The sequence below is a fragment of the Nymphaea colorata genome, chromosome 14 (genome assembly GCF_008831285.2).
Source record: "Nymphaea colorata isolate Beijing-Zhang1983 chromosome 14, ASM883128v2, whole genome shotgun sequence".
Taxonomy (NCBI): domain Eukaryota; kingdom Viridiplantae; phylum Streptophyta; class Magnoliopsida; order Nymphaeales; family Nymphaeaceae; genus Nymphaea; species Nymphaea colorata.
This window is the reverse complement of record NC_045151.1, coordinates 3,855,288-3,874,143: the sequence shown is the minus strand read 5'-3', so window position 1 is coordinate 3,874,143 and position 18,856 is coordinate 3,855,288.

Genomic DNA, 18,856 nt, shown 5'->3' with positions numbered 1-18,856 from the left:
CTATTCTGCTAACTTCACCATGTATACTGTCATACTCATCTTGTTCTTTGTCATAGACGCCTTTCATTTTATATAGTTGTGTTGCTATGGTTACAGCTTTCTGTTTCTATCAATTGTTTAATCTAAAAACATATAGATAGATGATTGTGGGCATGGAAGTTTGATATGAGTTATTTTTCATAGGGATTCAACTGTAGTAGTGTGCCTTTGTTTTTGTTGCTTGATTTGTTCTGATATTGATATCCCTTTGAACATTGAGACCTCAATGTGTATTGGTTTGGCTCTAGTGGTTTACTTTATGATACATAAGCCGTGTTTGTGGATTCTTCTAATTTATTGATTAACGTTTGGTGAAAACTACTCATTGTTCTGATGTCTGCCAATCTGAGTGTTAGTTAACTTCTTAATAATCCTTCTCCCTTTCATGCAGTTGGAAAATGTTTCTCGTGATTCATACTTCATACGCTGCAGCCTGGTGGACCCACTGCTCCGTGTAGAAGTCAGTGGTACATGTGACTTGCAGTCATATGAATGCATGGGGTCAACTTTTGCTGTTATTCACATAATGTTAGTCTATACGGCATTTGGTTGAGTAGCGGGCTTGTCTGATAGGAGGTTTAGGGGAGGTTTAAAAGTCCTGAAATGCCATGCAAAGATGCAAATTAAGATGTAAAAATGTGATAACAGTAAAAATGTTTGTGCCACAACATATTTGATAATAGTAATGGAAATTTCAGATTTCAATTTTAGTATTTGTGAATGCTATATATATATATATATACATACATATATATATATATATGCATTGATTATGAGACCTTTAATTAATTTTGTTACATGTTTAGCAACATGTTACATATGAAATAAAATTTTCAAAAAGATGAATGAGCTACAATTTATATTTTTATGAAAAAAATTATTTCATAGCTTGTGAAGTGCTAGAGTAATTATTATTTATATTTTTATGCCAAAGATGAAAAATACTAATGTCGAACCTTATGAATCACCAACTAATTGGCCAATCAGCCTATAAATTAGTTCTCATAGTCCTGATCCTCAATCAATATATCTGTAGTTAAATGTGTCATGTCTCCATCCAAGCTCCTTTTTCACGAAGAGAAGTTAGGATTTCAGTTGATATAAGAAAGAAGCTATTGAATATATATCGTGTGCATCATATTTTCAATTGCTTAAATCCATTTTTTAGGTTCTCTTTGTAATCCTGTATTTCTAAAATTGGATCAGTACTGAGTTTGAGATTCAACCATGAAACTTGATATCAAATTCCTAACTCGTGGGATGTGAACCACTTCACTAGAATGATCTACTAAACAGTTTCAAATTTTACTGTCTGTTGTACAAGAGTGATGGGTCGCTAGAACTCTATTTTACGTGAGGCCATGTTGCTTATGGGAACCATTTTAGCACTTTCATTTTATTGCAGGACTGATGAATTTAAAATGAGAGTCAAACTATCTCAAGAATTTCGATGTGTTCAGTTATTGGCATAGCCTATCTCCATGGTTCATTCTCTATAAGGATATCAATGTATGTCCCATTTGGATTGGATAATCCCATCGAAGCTTCTGAGAAAATCTGATATGAAAAAAATTAATATAGGAAAAGGAAACCTAAATATAGGATAGGGAAACTGAAATGACTTCTGATTTAAGAATAGACATCAAATCTGGTTCAAATTCGGATTTAGGTATACCTAAATATGTAAACGGATTCAGATTCAGAATAGATTTATTTTTAAGCAAATATACTATAACTAGTGCCCTTAGATTTTAAAAATCATGTTTGTGGGAGTTGATGTATTACAAATATTATCTAATTGGTATGTATAGAGATACCATGAATGTTGTCTTCACATTTTGACAGGGATAAGATAGCAACCACAATTGAGTTACCTGTTTTGAGAAGCGATGTTTTATGCAATATTCTGTGATGCCTCCTTCCCTCTTCCTCCCACACAGCTGTGTTAAGTGGCATCCCTGGTTTAACATAGCTTGGGGGAGGGGCCGCCAAGACTACACCAATTCTTGGGCTGCCGGTGGTGGCAGCAGAGATGGGTGGAATAATCCACCCATCTTTCGCTAACACAAAACGGCCTATTTGGGGAGAGGAGAGTGAGCCTGCTGCCGGCACTTGTGGATGAGGGATGGAGGAAGGCATTGAGAAAATCGCGAAAGGATGAAGGCATCGGGGAGAGAGAAGATGTCAAAAATTACTGAAAAAAAACAAAGAAGCCAACATCTGAGGATTCCGACCTAAAGATAAGATGGCTCAAATCAACTGTCACTTTTGACATATTAATACTAGAAGCATGGTTTAGTTTATATATATATATATAGATATATATCATGTCTCTTTAATATATATATATATATATATATACATATATATATATATATATATATATATACATATATATATATATATATATATATATATATATATACATATATATATATATATATATATATATATATATATATATATATATATATCATGTCTCTTTATTTATGACATTCCAAGGAGTGTTTTTGTTACCAAATGCCCTCTTTAAGGCTTATTTAGTTTCCCACCAAGAAATGAGCATTGCATGTTCCCCTTTAAAAAATGTAAACATGGTTTAGGGCTGGCAAGTTAAGGTGGTCATATGTCAATCATAGATTGCCAAAAAAAAAGCCATGTAACTTCTTATCATTATGTGATTCGGAACCATTAAATACTTAAGTAGTGTTAGACAAGAAGAAAATTATGTTTTACAATACATAGCCACACCTTTGTCTTAATATCACCCTACCATAGCCATTCCCACACTCCCTTTTTGGCGACCCCATGACCTTATTCTATTCTAGTGCTGGATAATTTTCAGTCATACACTGACCTTGATGGGACCTTGACTCCCCACCAATCATGCTACACCTCATTCAAAAACTAATTTTTAAGCAAAATATATAAAACATAACAGAAAGAGAATGTTTGTATGTCTGAAAAGACCAAACTTCTCCCTAACACACTTTCACCATTAGATCAAAATGCAATGGTAAAATTATTGTAAAAAAGATCACCATAAATAGTGTTCAGTATCATAAAATTAGTTTAGTATTCCATGAATCTATTTCAACGGTTATGGTAGTTTGCTGAATCACTAAAGGTAGTGTTTCATGAATCTATCCTAAAACTTAATACCACTTGATAACACTCTTGTTCCAATTGCTAAACAACTCTTCAAAAATTTTTTAAAAAAGAGATAACATATAAAGCTTGTTTGTGTTCTTGACCATTGGCTGGGTACTGCAGGGAATGGGTTTGTCATAGCGGGACAACTAGAACTCATGTCTAGATCTTCCATTCACAAATATTTTTGAAAAACTGGATAAATAAAGTAAAAAATGAGGAAAAAAACGATTCCTTACATTTTTCCGAAGGTGATTCCTTAACTGGATAAATTAAGCCTTGGTCCGTGGCGCTATTGAAGAACTTGGAGTAATCGTGAACACATTTAACAAGGACTAGAAAACTAGCTAGAGCAGTCAGCCAGAATATATATATATATATATATATATATATATATAATGTTTTTCATCTCAAAAAGGTGATTTAGTAAAATGTAAAGAGGAAGACAGACATGATAAGGTTATATGCAAAATAAATGAGGTATAACAAGGCTTTTGTGCTCTTCTTGATGAAGACTTCGGGAAAACAGTTAGCCAGCTGCACCCACGACTCCATGAGACAAGCAATTATATACAATGTAAGAACATTGTCAATAAGACAGTGGTGGATCTTCTCAATCCATTGGAAAGCTGAAAATGGAAAAGGAAGCAAGAATTCACATGGTATGTATAATTCTTTTGCAATTGTAAGCAAAAGTACTGATTGTTCCATGTTTCCATTATTGACGAAACAGTCTTTCAGTCACATTCAGTACTTTTGCTTAAAAAAAATCAGACAGTAGAATAATCTACATGCCATCTGAATTATTGCTTTCTTTTCCATTTTCAGCTTGTCAATTGATTGAGGATGCTAATGTTCTTACATTGTGTCTACCTGTCTCATGGAGGCGGTAATCTTGACTAACTATCTTCCTATACCTCATTCACATATTCAAGAACTTTATAAAGAGGTTCAATCTGACAGAGAAGGATGGACAATGGATTTTCACTAGTATCAGATACGTATCATTGGTCAGTTAGTCTGCTTTACTGAGTAGATCACCCACATGTGCTTTCCAAACTTTCTGTAACTCATGCAGAGCCATTATTCAGAGGCAGAAAAGGCTCTCCTGATTTCCTGTATATATATATATATATATATATATATATATATATTACGTGCTTTGATCATGAGACATTTAATTAATTGTGTTACATGGTTAACAAGGTGTTACTTATAAAATATAATTTTCAAAATATTTTTACGAATGAATTATGTCATCCCTTGTGAAGTACTTGAATGATATGTAATTTACAATTTTACGCTAAAGAAAAAAATATGTGGAACCTTGTGAACTCCCTATTAAATCGATCAATCGGCCAATAACTCAGTTCTCATTGTCCACAAGCTCAATGTATCATGGCATATTCCAAGCTTGTTTCACAAAGAGAAAAGTTAGGATTTCAGTTAATACAAGAAGCATCAGGAAGATTAAAAAAGTTAAAACAAGAGTGAAATTAATTCTAGATATTTTATGTGGTTGGGTAATTTTCTCAGTCGGCCATCTTGGAAATATCAACAACTAAAATGAATATTTATGGATCTCAAACCTACCAATATATACATCAGTGAGAAAAAAAAGAGATTTATTAAACAACATTACGTAGATTCTGGATAATGAACTGCTGAAATCACTAAAAAATTATTGGTTCACAATATACCGGCTGCAAGGGTTAAAGAATTCATACAAAGAAATTTTTACAGTTCAAACAAATTATTTTATAAATTATCTTCTTGTTCATTAGAAAAACAAGTCACATAATTTTCTTACACACTTGTTTACACATTAACAATGGTTTGTTATATAATTAAATCTGGCTAGTTAAAACACTTAAGTGTTTTTAACAGACCAAAGACTCTAGGCTTGTTTAGTAGCTTTAAAGCTCTTATGTCTTTGACTGCCATGAAAAATCAAAGAAATGAAACCAATATCTATAATAATAATGATATATATGTCTATATATGTGTGTGTGTGTGTGTGTGTGTGTGTGTGTGTGTGTGTGCATTGATCATGAAACATTTGTTAATTTCATTACATGGTTAACGAGGTGTCACTTATAAATAAATTTTTCAAAATGGTGAAGAATTTATAATTTATATTTACAAGGAAAAATAATGTCATACCTTGTGAAGTACTAGAATTATCAATAAAGGACTCTAAGCTGGTTTAGTAGCATTAAAGCTTTTATCTTTTTTACTGCCATGAAAAATTAAAGAAATGAAACCAATATCTAAAATATTTTGGAATATATATATATATATATATGTATTCCAAAATATTTTAGATATATATGTGTGTGTGTGTGTGTGTTACATGCATTGATTATGAAACATTTTTTAACTTCACTACATGGTTAATGAGCTGTCACTTTTAAAAATGAATTTTTCAAAAAGGTGAACAATAGGCCAATATATGTTGAACCTTGTGACCCACCAACTAATTGACCAATCAGCCAATATATATGTACATCTATATAGTTGTCTCAACACAAAATCACGTCTTAAATTTTCTCACTTTTAACAAATAGTAGCTTTAAGGATATGTCCTGGTTAATTAAGTAAAGTAAGTAACTGGAAGATGAATTTGAGAAACTCCGATAGTGAAGGATGTGTTAGATTAATATAGCTGATAAGATAACGATGTTTAAGGAAAAATATCTAAATACTAGCCGAACATGATGTTCGGACAACACAAGCAGAAAATAAGCATATGAATAAGATATGAATTGAAGCAACTGAAAAGCTATAGACAACAAAGCATCCTTCCAGTTAGACTATAAATTGAAAGAGAGAGGAAAAGAAAGAGAGATCTGATTAAATTTTAATTATTCTGGACAAAGAGTGACACAAAGAGAGAGAGAGAGAGACATATACCCATTCATGTCCTTGATCAGATTGAAGCCAGAGAGATTTCCGACTTTCTTCAATGCTTTTCTCCATTTCCTCACCCTCCGCTTGGTCTTGCCTCTTGTTGGATTGAAGATCCTTAAATGCAGATTTGAAGGGCCAGTTCTGGTTGCCGGTGCTAGAAGTTTCCACGACAAGACCGGCATTATCTCCTTCCTGCACTCCACACTTTTGGTCACCTCCTTTTAAGCACCATTTTGATTATGCAAACCGTTTGCATAAGATGAGGACAAAGATCTTGGACCTCTATATGTATTCAAATAGTTTCTCGATATCCTCCTGCTTTTCCAACCTTCCATTGTCTATGAAGGTGGAAATACCATGCTCCTCAAGGCCCTCATAAAGATGTCCAATCAAACACTTTCTGGTGTCTTCGCCCCTGAAGCTGAGAAACACTTCAAACAAAGATCCACCACTCTTGGTGAAGACGGTGAAGGAGTTAATGGCTCCACCCCTTCCCCTGCCTCCATGTTTCTTCTAATTCCTCTATTAACATTTTGTTTGGTAGAAAATTTCCTCAAAAGCACGCAGAGGACATCTTCCTGCAAGAAATCCTGAATTCGTTGATGGAAGACATGACAAAAGAGAACCCAATGTTCCTCTTACCAAATGCTGATTTGGCTTCCTAGCAAACAAGTAGCATTTGATATTCTGTGTGTGCTCCTTTTATGAAATGCATAGCACAGGCTAAGGCAGGCAAATTGAGGTTGTATATCCCACTCCTAGAGTGTCCAAAAAAGGCATTTATGTTCTTTGCATTATGCTATCAAGCACCATCAACCAGTGTTAGATAAGAAGAACACTATGTTTTACACTATACATTTCCAAAACCCCGAAATTTTCTAGCCATACGTGTCTCGTGATATCACCCTACCATAACCATTGATACACGCCCTTTCTTGCAACCTTATGACCTTATTCTATTCTAGTGCCAAATAAAAAATCTATCAAGGTCACCCATGTGGGACCTTGACTCCCCACCGAACACACTGCACCAAATTCCCAATGCAAATTTTAAGCAATGTAGATTGAACATAAAAGAAAGAAAATGTTTGGATGTCCAAAACGGCCAAACAGCCCCTTAACACAGATTTACTTTTAATGATAAAATTAGAGTAAAAGGAAAGCCCCATAAGACCTGTTTGGCATCATAAACACTAGTTTAGTATTTCATAAATCTATTGCAAAGATTGTGATAGTTTGATGAAACATAAAAAATAATGTTCCATGAAATATATTATCACTATTAATGCAAATTCATCAAACTCATGTTGCGAAACACCTCAAAAAAAAATAAAAAAGAAAAATGGATGGGCAATTTTCTTGTAAGGGCCCAACAAACAGACGTTACATGTTCCAGTACTGTATTTGTTCCAATGCACACTACTAGACACACCAACCCACATCCATTCTGTTTGATTAACGAACCATTTGTCAATATTGAAAGAACCCGATTATGCATCCTTGGTTCCAATCATTCACCACGTTTTCACTACTAATAAAAAAACAGCATTGCTATATCTAGTGAAGGCATGTATGCCTTCATTTTATTTTATTTTTGCAAATATAAACTTCTGTTTTGAATTACTGATTACAAAATCTAAATAAGTGCCTCCACATTTCCTTTAAAAAAAATTGTCCTCGACCAAAGCAAGTTATGTACACCACACAGTGCATGAAATTTTTGCATGCTAATATAGATCATTAAAAAAATACTCCTGGTTGATAAAAAAGGCTTTTTATAGAGATAGAAAAACTGAAGGAAATTAAAAGTCTAAAAAATATATTTTTTTTAGATACTTTCCACAACATTGCAACCCCTACCATGTTTTCTCTTTACCGTATATGTGTTACATGCACAAACCGGTGCACTTAACTAACCGAGTCTTTAATCGCCCGCTCAAAGGCCACACTTGATAACCTTTTGATTTGCCTGTTTCCATTTGAGCACAAATGCTGGCATTCATAATCTGCTCAAAGGTCATGCTTGAATGATATTTTTAAAAAAATGAAATTCTTATGATTTTTTTCTTTGAGTGAGTGGGAGGTAATTTGCAACATACCATCCTTAAAGGAGACCCAAAATCCTCCCCATGCCCCCTGCCTTAGGGGTCATGAACTACATCAGCTTCAACTATGGCAGAACTGCACCCTTCAACTTAGCTACCATGTTCCACCACTTAAGACGCATAAGCATAATACCCATGTAAATTGAACTAAAGACCTGGATTTTCACAGGTCCAAAACACGACCAGTTTTGCTGTGCCTTTTGAGGCAACTCAATTCTTATGTGTAAAAGCTACAATGACAATACTATAGTTTTGTAAACTTTACATCTTCAAATACATAGATCTCAAGTCAATCTCCCTCCCCTCCGGCTTGACATCCTTAAATTTGATGTATAATGTATACAAGGATTTAAATCTTCTAAAGTCTGAGATAATTGGAAGCATCTCGAAAGAAATACTTACGTGTTAGCAGCTATGACCATCCTTCTCACTTCCTACAAATCTAAAAAGTGTAACAATAAGTCAGAGATTTATTTTAGACAATCCAGCAAGAGGAAATGATACATCATCCCCCTCTTGGCATATGCCTTTTATCATCTTTAGTTTTTAGAATTTTCATTTGAGACTCCTACTTCAAATAAAATCCTACAAATAAGCATCAATTTTTCTCCTCATTTGTGTGTCCGCTCGTGTGGGGGTCACTTTAATTTATTCAATCTTGTATGTGGAGAAATGAAGAAGCAAAAGAAGACACCACAAATCATCACCAATGCTACATGTGTATCATTAAGGTGATTTAGTAGAATGTAAATAAAGATAAACACGATAAGGTTATTTTCTATGCAAAATAAGTGAGTCATAACATTGCTTTTGTGCTTCACTTTGTTGGAATTTTGGGAAGACAGTTAGTTTTCTGCACCCAAGACTCCATGTGACAGGCAATTATACACAATATAAGAACATAAAGCAATAAGTGGGTCTTTGTCAATCCATTGAGAAGCTGAAGATGGCAAAGGAAGCAACAATTAACAAGGTATGTATAAGTCTATTGTACTTGTAAGCAAAAGACTGAATGTTTCATCACTACTACGGGAACTATGTAATCTCAAAACCAGTAGCTTCTTTTCCTCAATTTGGTGAGTCCAACAAGTTCCATGGTCCCAATAGCGATGAAAAGATGTCGTTCAGCTACGTGATCCCAAGTCACAATCCTGACAGTACAATAGAATTAATCTACATGCCTTTTGAATTCTTGCTTTCTTTTCCATTTTCAGCTTCTCAATAGATAGGGAAAGACCCATCAACGTGTTATTGCTAATGTTCTTACATCGTGTCTATCTGTCTCATGGAAGCTTGGGTAATCCTGACTAACTATCTTCCTGAAGTCTAAATCAAGTGATTTTACAAAACCTTTTGCCTCATTCACATATTCAAGAACTTTATGAAGACAATCTGACTAAAGGATATACAACACGGTGACATTAGTATGAAATGAGTAAAACTTGAGGTCACTCTTATCAAGCTGAGAATGATACTTGGATTTGTCCTTCAACAACCAAATTTGTATAAAAAATTTATGTGAGCAGTAAGATATTGGAAAATAACATTTCATGCAACATTATACGCTTAAGTCAAAAAACTCAGGTTTTGATGTATCAAAAACAGGAATGGCCATTTCTGGTTCCAATATTGTTGTTGACATTTTTCTTTTAAATATGGGAAGAATGACGATTTTATGTTTCAATATTATTGTTGACATCGGAGGCCACTTGTCATTTACCACTACTAATTGTGCATTCCAAACTTCATGTATTTGTATCTAAATTTTGCTAAATTATGCTTGTGCTTTATTTGAGAGAATAGAGTTGGCAAAAGGACTTCTCACATCCAACATTGTCTAAAAACTAAGATGTCATAGACTTATACAACGGTGATATAGTTCTAGTACTTGTGCAGCAAATTATTTAAATTTGGAAGCTATACAGAAAAATAAAAAAAGTTTTTGCCACAATGTATTTGATAACAGTAATAGAAATGTTAGATTTTAATATTAGTATTTTCTGCATTGGATGATATATATATATATATATATATATATATATATATATATATATATATATATATATATTGATTGTGAGAGAAATTGGTACTTACTAAACCCTAGGTGCAAACCCTATAAAAAATCATTTTGACCACTGGTTTTTCCAATATAAATGGTTGAAAAAAATTGATTGAAAAAGTTACTCCTTATGCTAGATTATTAAAATACCCTTCTTCAATTGTTCTCAGCTGTCCATCTTCAAATCAATGGGAAAAAATATTGTTTATGTATCTCAAACCTACAAATCTCTTTCTCTCTCACATAATTTTTCCAATATAAATGGTTGAAAAAAATTGGGAGAAAAAGTTAGACATTTTTGCTAGATTATTAAAATACCCTTATTGAATTGTTCTGAGCTGTCTATCTTGGAAAAATCAATGGATAAAATTATAGTTTATGGGACTCCTACTGACAATGTCTCTCTCTCTCTCTCTCTATATATATATATATATATATATATATATATGTGTGTGTGTGTGTGTGTGTGTGTGTGTGTGTGTGTGTGTGTATATAGAGAGAGAGAAAGACATACACACACACAAATGTACATATACATGAATATATGCAGACATATAGAGAGAAAAAATGAGATTCATTTGTCTATGCAATGAGAATTATGTAATTAACAGAAACTTTTCAAAATCATTATTCTTTATAATTTGAACAAAAAAGTTAAAAATGATCTACAATGAAAGAACCATCACCATTGTGCAATTTGACCGCTGACACTAGTGACAAAATCTTGAGACAAATAAACAAATGCAAAACAATTGGTTGCTGCTAAAAAATTGTAGGGTAATCCAATTCCGTGTCAAACATTTAAGTCACTAAAAAATTTTCGATTTGCAGACTTGAGGTTGACATGTTGCACGGGTTTAAAGAATTCTTCAAAATAAATTTATACAGTTCTAACAAAAGTTCTTCTTGTTCATTAGAAAAATAACTCTTATAATATACTTGTATATGCATTAACCGTATATTGTTATAAAATTAATTTGGCTAGATAAAACACATACTTTTAATCAGATCAAAGACTCAAAGCCCACTTAGTACCTTTGAAGCTTTTATTTTTTTACTGCCAGTGAAAATTTTAAGAAATGAAACCATTATGTAGAATATATATATATACATATATATAGATTACGTGCATTGATCATCCAACATTTTAATTAATTGCATTATATGATTAACATGGTGTTACTTATAAAATAATTTTCTTCAAAGAGGTGAACGGTGTATCATTTATATTTTTATAAAAAAAAAATGTCGTACCTTGTGAAATACTAGAATGTTATATAATTTGTTTTTACATCGAAGAAAAAAAAAATTATGTCGAACCTTTGTGAACTACAAACTAAATCGATCAATCGGACAATAAATCACTTCTCAAAATGCTCCTGCTCAATCAATACGTACTTTGGTTACATGTATCATGGATCCATCGAAGCTTGTTTTATGAAGAGAAATTAGGATTTTTGTTAAAATAAAAAGCAAAAGAAGGATTAAAGAACTTAAAATAAGGGTGAAATTAGCTCAAAATTTTTTATATGGTTGGATAATTTTCATAACAATTGTCCATGGTCTATTTTTTATATGGATGTCAACATTTTCAATATAATTCAGAGATCTTATTAAACTGTTCTGAAAAAGAGAAAGAAAACACACCCACATTTGATGATACTCTCATATGAAATACTGTTCTGAATATCCAATTAAGTATCATATGAAATACTCTCAAAACAAGTATTTTGAGGATTTATGTGTTTTTAAAGACGCCCACATTTGATGACCACACATTTCCCATGATAACCCTACGATAGCCATTCAAACACACACATTGTAGAGACGTCATGAACTTATTCTAAACCTAAAAAAAAAGTCTACCAAGTTCACCTGTCTTATGTATGTCCACATTTTTCAGTCATACATTCACCTTGATGGGACCTTGACTCCCCAACGATCATGCTATATATCAGCCAAAAACCAATTTTTAAGCAAGATAAATTGAATGTAACAGAAAAATAAATGTTTGCACATTTGAAAGGACCAAAAAGCCCCATAATTCAGTTCTACTTTAAAAACTAAGAGCAATGATAAAATTAGAGCAAAAAGAATCCCATAAAGGGCAGTTTGGTAACATGAACACTAATTTAGTATTTCATAAATCTATTTTAAGGATTATAGCATACTGTTGAAACACTAAAATGTAATGCTTCATGAACCTATCCTAATTTTGATATATATTCATAGAAGTCCTCTTAATGTTCATGTTGCTAAACACCCAATGACAAAGAGAGAAAATATAGGGAAAATTTTCTTTTCAGGGCCCAATAATATGGCGTGACATGCATTGGGTCTTGAGCACACTGCATAGTACACCAATCCAAATCTAATCTGCTCGAACACTGAACCATTTTTCATTATTGAAAGAACTAAAAAAAGACAAAAAACAACTTTCCCATATCCAGGGAAGCCATGTACCCAGCAATGATACATAGGAATAACGGGTATGATCGTTTATCCTAATAATCTTTACCATATATTTCATCTTATTTTATTTTAGCAAATATATACTTCTGGTTAGGCTGAGAATTCGAATTATGTGCCTTCAAATTTCATTTTGAACAATTCACGTCTACCAAAAATCACCATATATCTTAACCTATTTATTTGTCATCAGAATTTGAGAAAAAGTAGACTAAATAAGTTGAGATAATTGATCATTCACGTAAACTATTGAAATTTTAATGACTAGTGCACCACTAGATGTGCTTCTATTTGAACACGAACAATGGTGTTTAAAATCTGTCCACCTGCAACCCTATGCATGCCCGTTCTAAAGGACGTTATTGCAACGAACAAGACAGGGACAGGTTAGCAGCTAGTTTTCTTTCTGAACAACTTTTTGCACTACAAAAAAGGAGGTCACATATAAACAAGTACAGCAGGATGGCATGTCAAGCAGACCTTTTACCCTAAGAAGACCTTAAACCATTAAAAGGCAAGGGCTTAAGCTTAGACTTTAGTCTTTAGTGAAGCAGTGGGCCTTTCTGCTCACCCAAAAAACCATCACCTAGTCATTGAGGAGACTCCAGCATTGCCCACCACAAAATGGTGCATCATCAATGCTCATAATGACAACCGTTCATCGAGATTTATAAACAAGCATCTGCAATGCAAAAATACCCCATTGATGCTCATTAAGGCATCGACCCGTCAAGAAACAAAGTACTTGTGACTTTTTATATCTTAGAACTGAATTGTTGGGTGACACATAAATTGTGAATTGATCTCAGATCTACAATTTTAAAGTAAATAAAAATATGCATCATACTTGTGTGACAGACTGTAAATTATATCTTAAAAAATATCTTGATGACACAATGTTTCTTAAGGGCTTGTTTGGCAATCACAATAGTCATACATGCACGTATCTATCTTAAAACTAGAGGGGCATTCACGTAGTAGTATGACATAATGTTTACTGAGTAGTTTCTCCAATTATTAATGCTGATACATGAAACAATGCGTTATTGTAACCACTGCCAAATAAGCCCCAAAAAAACTATACCCTGAATTAAGAGGGACATGAAACTGTGTTGCCATGTAAATAGGCCAATAAGCACCTCTTCCCATTTGTAGCCCGGTTCTGGACTACACTGTCGTGAACAGGTAGCAGAACACTCTTTAACCCAGTTCATTAAGTTTACAAAGCCCAAGAATGCTTTTTCTCAATGTCATGTTCAACTCCTTTCTTGTAGTAGCGCTCTGTCAACCGAATGCACACACTAAGTCATGAATAAGCATACTAATTACAGCAATTTCGGTTACTATCAGTTGAGTTCTCCATTTTCCATGGTACTTAATAGGACATGATACAGTGTGCGAAAAGTTTCCGATGCACACTAATTAAGAAACAATTACCATACCTATAAAACTCCATTTTTAGTTTAGTTCAGCACTTTGGCCTTTTATTTTCAAGGGAATAAGATATATATATATATATATATATATATATATATATATATATATATATGAGTGAGTGAATGCTGATTCATGAAGGCTGTCTCATCTAACGTAATGGACGGTTGAGAGATAAACGAGAAATGGTATAACAAATATTAGATGATTAAAATGCCCATCAAATTATTCTCCTTATTTTTCTTTCAACTCAACTTCACGTTGGATCGATCATGCATCGTTGAAGATGCCTACACCAATCTGTGCAGTGATATGTGCCACAAAATTGTCGGTGATAATTTTTACCAACATTTTCTTCATTAACGGCCTCTATAGATGTCAGTAAAAGTTTTACTAACATTTTATTCGCCATCTACTACATCAGTAAAACTTTTACTGACATTTTGGGTTTGCCGGTAAATCCACCTTTTTTATAGGGAAGGGGTTTCTCATAGTGGTTCCACTAGAACTTGGGTCCAGATCTTCTACTTGGAAGCTGGATCCAAAAATCCATGTGATGTTAGCAAGGGAAACTACACAACTCTTCAAAGTTTATAGTAGAATAAGCAATATTTCTGGAAAATGAAGAAGGCAAAAGAGACACCATACATCAATGCCAATTCTATTAATTACGATTGTTATTCAATGACAACTTCCAATCATTGGCCAGACACACACACACACACTATATATATATATAATATAGTGTTTTTTCTTCTCAAAAAGGTGATTTAGTAGAATGTAAAGAGAGACACAGGCATGATAAGGTTCTAAGCAAAATAAATGAGGTATAACATGGCTTTGTGCTTCACTTGATGTGGACTTCGGGAAGACAATTAAACAGCTGCACCCAAGACTCCATGAGACAGGAAATTATACACAATGTAAGAACATTGGCAATAAGACAGTGGTGGCTTTTTGTCAATCCATTGAGAAGCTGAAAATGGCGAAGGAAGCAACAATTCAAAGGTATGTATAGTGCTATTGTAATTGTAAGCAAAAGTACTGATTGTTCCTTGTTTCCAACAGTGACGAAACGAGGTCTTTCAGCCACAATCAGTCACTTTTGCTTACAACACTTTTGAATTCTCACTTTCTTTTTCATTTTCAGCATCTCAATGGACTGAGAAAGACCCACCAGAATGTTATAGCAAACATTCTTAAATTGTGTCTACCTGTCTCTTGGAGGCTTGGGTAATCCTGACTAACTGTCTTCCTGAAGTCTAAACTAAGTGAAGCACAAAGGCCATGCACCTGCTGCCCCAATTCCTTTTATTTGTAACTTGTCCATATGTTTCAATGTAGGGATCACTACTGTGATGGCATGTGATGTACTGCTAAAATAGCAAAATCACCTTCGAAGGTGAATATTCAAAAATGGTAACAACAAGAAACTGTGTAATTAAAATCACAAAGAATGACAAATGTCAAGTGAAAGCCATGTACCATATATAATATAGCACATAATTTTTTAAGAAAAGCAAGTGCAAGCAGTACCAGCATTAACCAAGCAAAGGCAGAGCTTGGAATTTTTATTAGAATGGCCGAACCATAGTTTAAAAATTTTGACGAGGGTTGAAATGTAACTTTCAAAGCTTCTATACATGGTAAGTGAAATTACATTAGATTTTTTCTATGACCCCTTTCGCCTCCCCTGGCTTTGCCCCTGCTACCATACCTTCACAAACCACTGAATAAAACTTGAGATCACCACCAGAAAGCTCAGTAACATACTTGGATTTGTCCTTCAACAACCAAATTTATAGAAAAAATATATGTGATCAGGAAGATATTGGAAAATAACATTTCAAGCAACACAATATGCATAAGTAAAAAAACTCTGGTTTCGATGTATCAAAACAAGAATGGCAATTTTAGGTTTCAATATTGTTGTTGACATTTTTATGTGTCTATCATGACAAGAATGGCAATTTTAGATTTAAATACTATTGTTGACATTGGAAGCCATTTATCATTTACCACTACCAATTGTACATTCCAAACTTCATGTATTTGTATCTAAATTTTCCTAACTTATGCTTGTGCTTTAATTGAGATAATAGAGTTGGCTAAATGAGCTCTCACATTCAACATTGCTTAAAAACTAGATGTCAAAGATTTATACAGTGGGTGCTATAGTTCTAGCATTAGTGCAAGATATTATTCAAATTTGCAAGCTATTTGCACTTGTAAAAAAGTTTGTGTCACAACATATTTGATAACACTAATCGAAATTTCAGACTTTAATATTAATATTTGTGAATGCTATATATATATACATATAAATATGCATTGATTATGAGACATTTAATTAATTTCGTTACATGATTAGCGACATGTTACATGTAAAATAAAAATTTTCAAAAAGATGAATGAGCAATAATTTATATTTTCATAAAAAAATTATTTCATAGCTTGTGAAGTGCTAGAGTAATTATTATTTATTTTTTTAAGCCAAAGACGAAAAATAGTAATGTCGAACCTTGTGAATCACCAACTAATTGGCCAATTGGCCTATAAATTAGTTCTCATAGTCCTGATCTTCAATCAATATATGCTGCAGTTAATGTGTCATGGCTCCATCCAAGCTCCTTCTCACGAAGAGAAGTAAAGATTCCAGTTGACGTAAAAAAAAGCTATTGAATATCTTCAATATATATCATGTGTATCATCTTTACAATTACTTAAATCCATCTTTTACGTGCTCTTTGTAACCTTGTATTTCTAAAATCGGATCAGTACAAAGTTTGAGATTCAATCCTGAAACTTGATATAAGATTCCATACTCGTGAGATATGTAACTACTTCACTAGATTGATCTACTAAATAGTTTCAAATTTACTATCTGTTGGACAAGAGTGATGGGTCACTAGAACTCTGTTTACATGAGGCCATATTGCTTATGGGAACCATTGTAGCACTTTTGTTTTATTTCAAAGGATAATGAATTTGAAATGAGAGTGAAATACTTCAAGGTTGTTGATGTGTATGGATATTTTCTAGCTATCTATCCATTCTCTATTAGGATGTCAATGTATGTCCCATTTGGATGGATAATCCATTGAACCTTTTGAAAATCAGAGATGAAAAAATTAATATAGGATAAGGAACCAAATTAGCTTCTAATTTAAGAGTTGACATCAAGTCACGTTCAAATTCGATTTCAGATATACATAAATATGCAGTGGGATTTCACATTCAGATTAGATTTATTTTAAGTGAATATCCATAACTATTGCCCTTAATTTGGAAATCATGCTAGTGGGAATTGTTGCATCAACATATGTTGTCTCACTATTGGTAAACCCTCTTGGAGATGAAGTAATGCAGATATTATCTAGTTGGCATGTACGGAGATACCTTAGTGTGTCTTGCATTATGACAGGGATAAGACGGCTGAGATCACCTTATCAAACCTTAGCAGCTCAGTATGATACTTGGATTTGTCCTTCAACATCAAATGTATAGAAAGAACATATGTAAGCAGGAAAGATCATGAAATGACATTCAGGCAACATTATACACATAAGTAAAAAAAAAAAGGAAAAAAATTTAGGTTTCAATATATCAACAATATATGCATAAGTAAAAAAACTCAGGCTTCTATGTATCAACATTATACGCATAAGTAAAAAAAACTCAAGTTTCATGTATCAAAAACAAGAATGGAATTTAGGTTTCAATATTGTTGTTGAATTTCATGTTCTATCATGACAAGATGGTTAGGTTTCATATTATTGTTGACATCAAGGCCACTTATAATTTACCACTGCCAATTGTGCTTTAATTGAGATAATGTGTCGGGAAAAAGGGCCCTCACATCAAACATTGCTTAAAAACTAGAAGTCATAGAATTATACAATGGGTGATAAAGTTTAGAACTAGTGCAGAAAATTATTCAAATTTGGAAGCATATGCACAAGTAAAAAAAGCTTGTGTCACAACATATTGATAACCAAATAGAAACTTTAGATTTTTAGTATTATATTTGGCAATGAAGCTTTATATATATATATATTATATATATTATATTAATATATTTATTATTTATATATATATATATATATATTGGATTACGTCTTTGATAGAGGTTAATTATTTTGTTACATCTTAGTGAGGTGTTATTATAAATAATGTTTTCAAAAAGGTAAACAATTTATGACATATATTTTCAAGATAAATTATGTCGTACCTTCTGAAGTACTAGAATGATTATCATTATTCATATTATTTATGCCAAAGACGAAGAAAACTAATGTCGAACCTTTTGAAATACAAACTATTGACTAATCATCCAATAATCTGTTCCATAGTCCTCATATTTGATCAATATATACTGCAGTTAAATGTATCATGGCTCCATCCATGCTTCATTCGAGAAGAAAAGTTAGGATTTCAGTTAATGCAAAAAGAAGCTATTGAAATTCTTGAATATATATCATATGCATTACATTTTTTCAATTACATAAATCCATTTTTAGGTGCACCTTGTAATCACATTTGGACCTAGTTTCAAATCCTGTATTTCTAAAATCGGATCAGTACTTAATTTGAGATTCAATCATGAACTTAATATCAAATTCCTTAATCGTGAGATATGAATTACTTCACCGAATTGATCTACTAAATAGTTTTCAAAGTTCAACCAGGA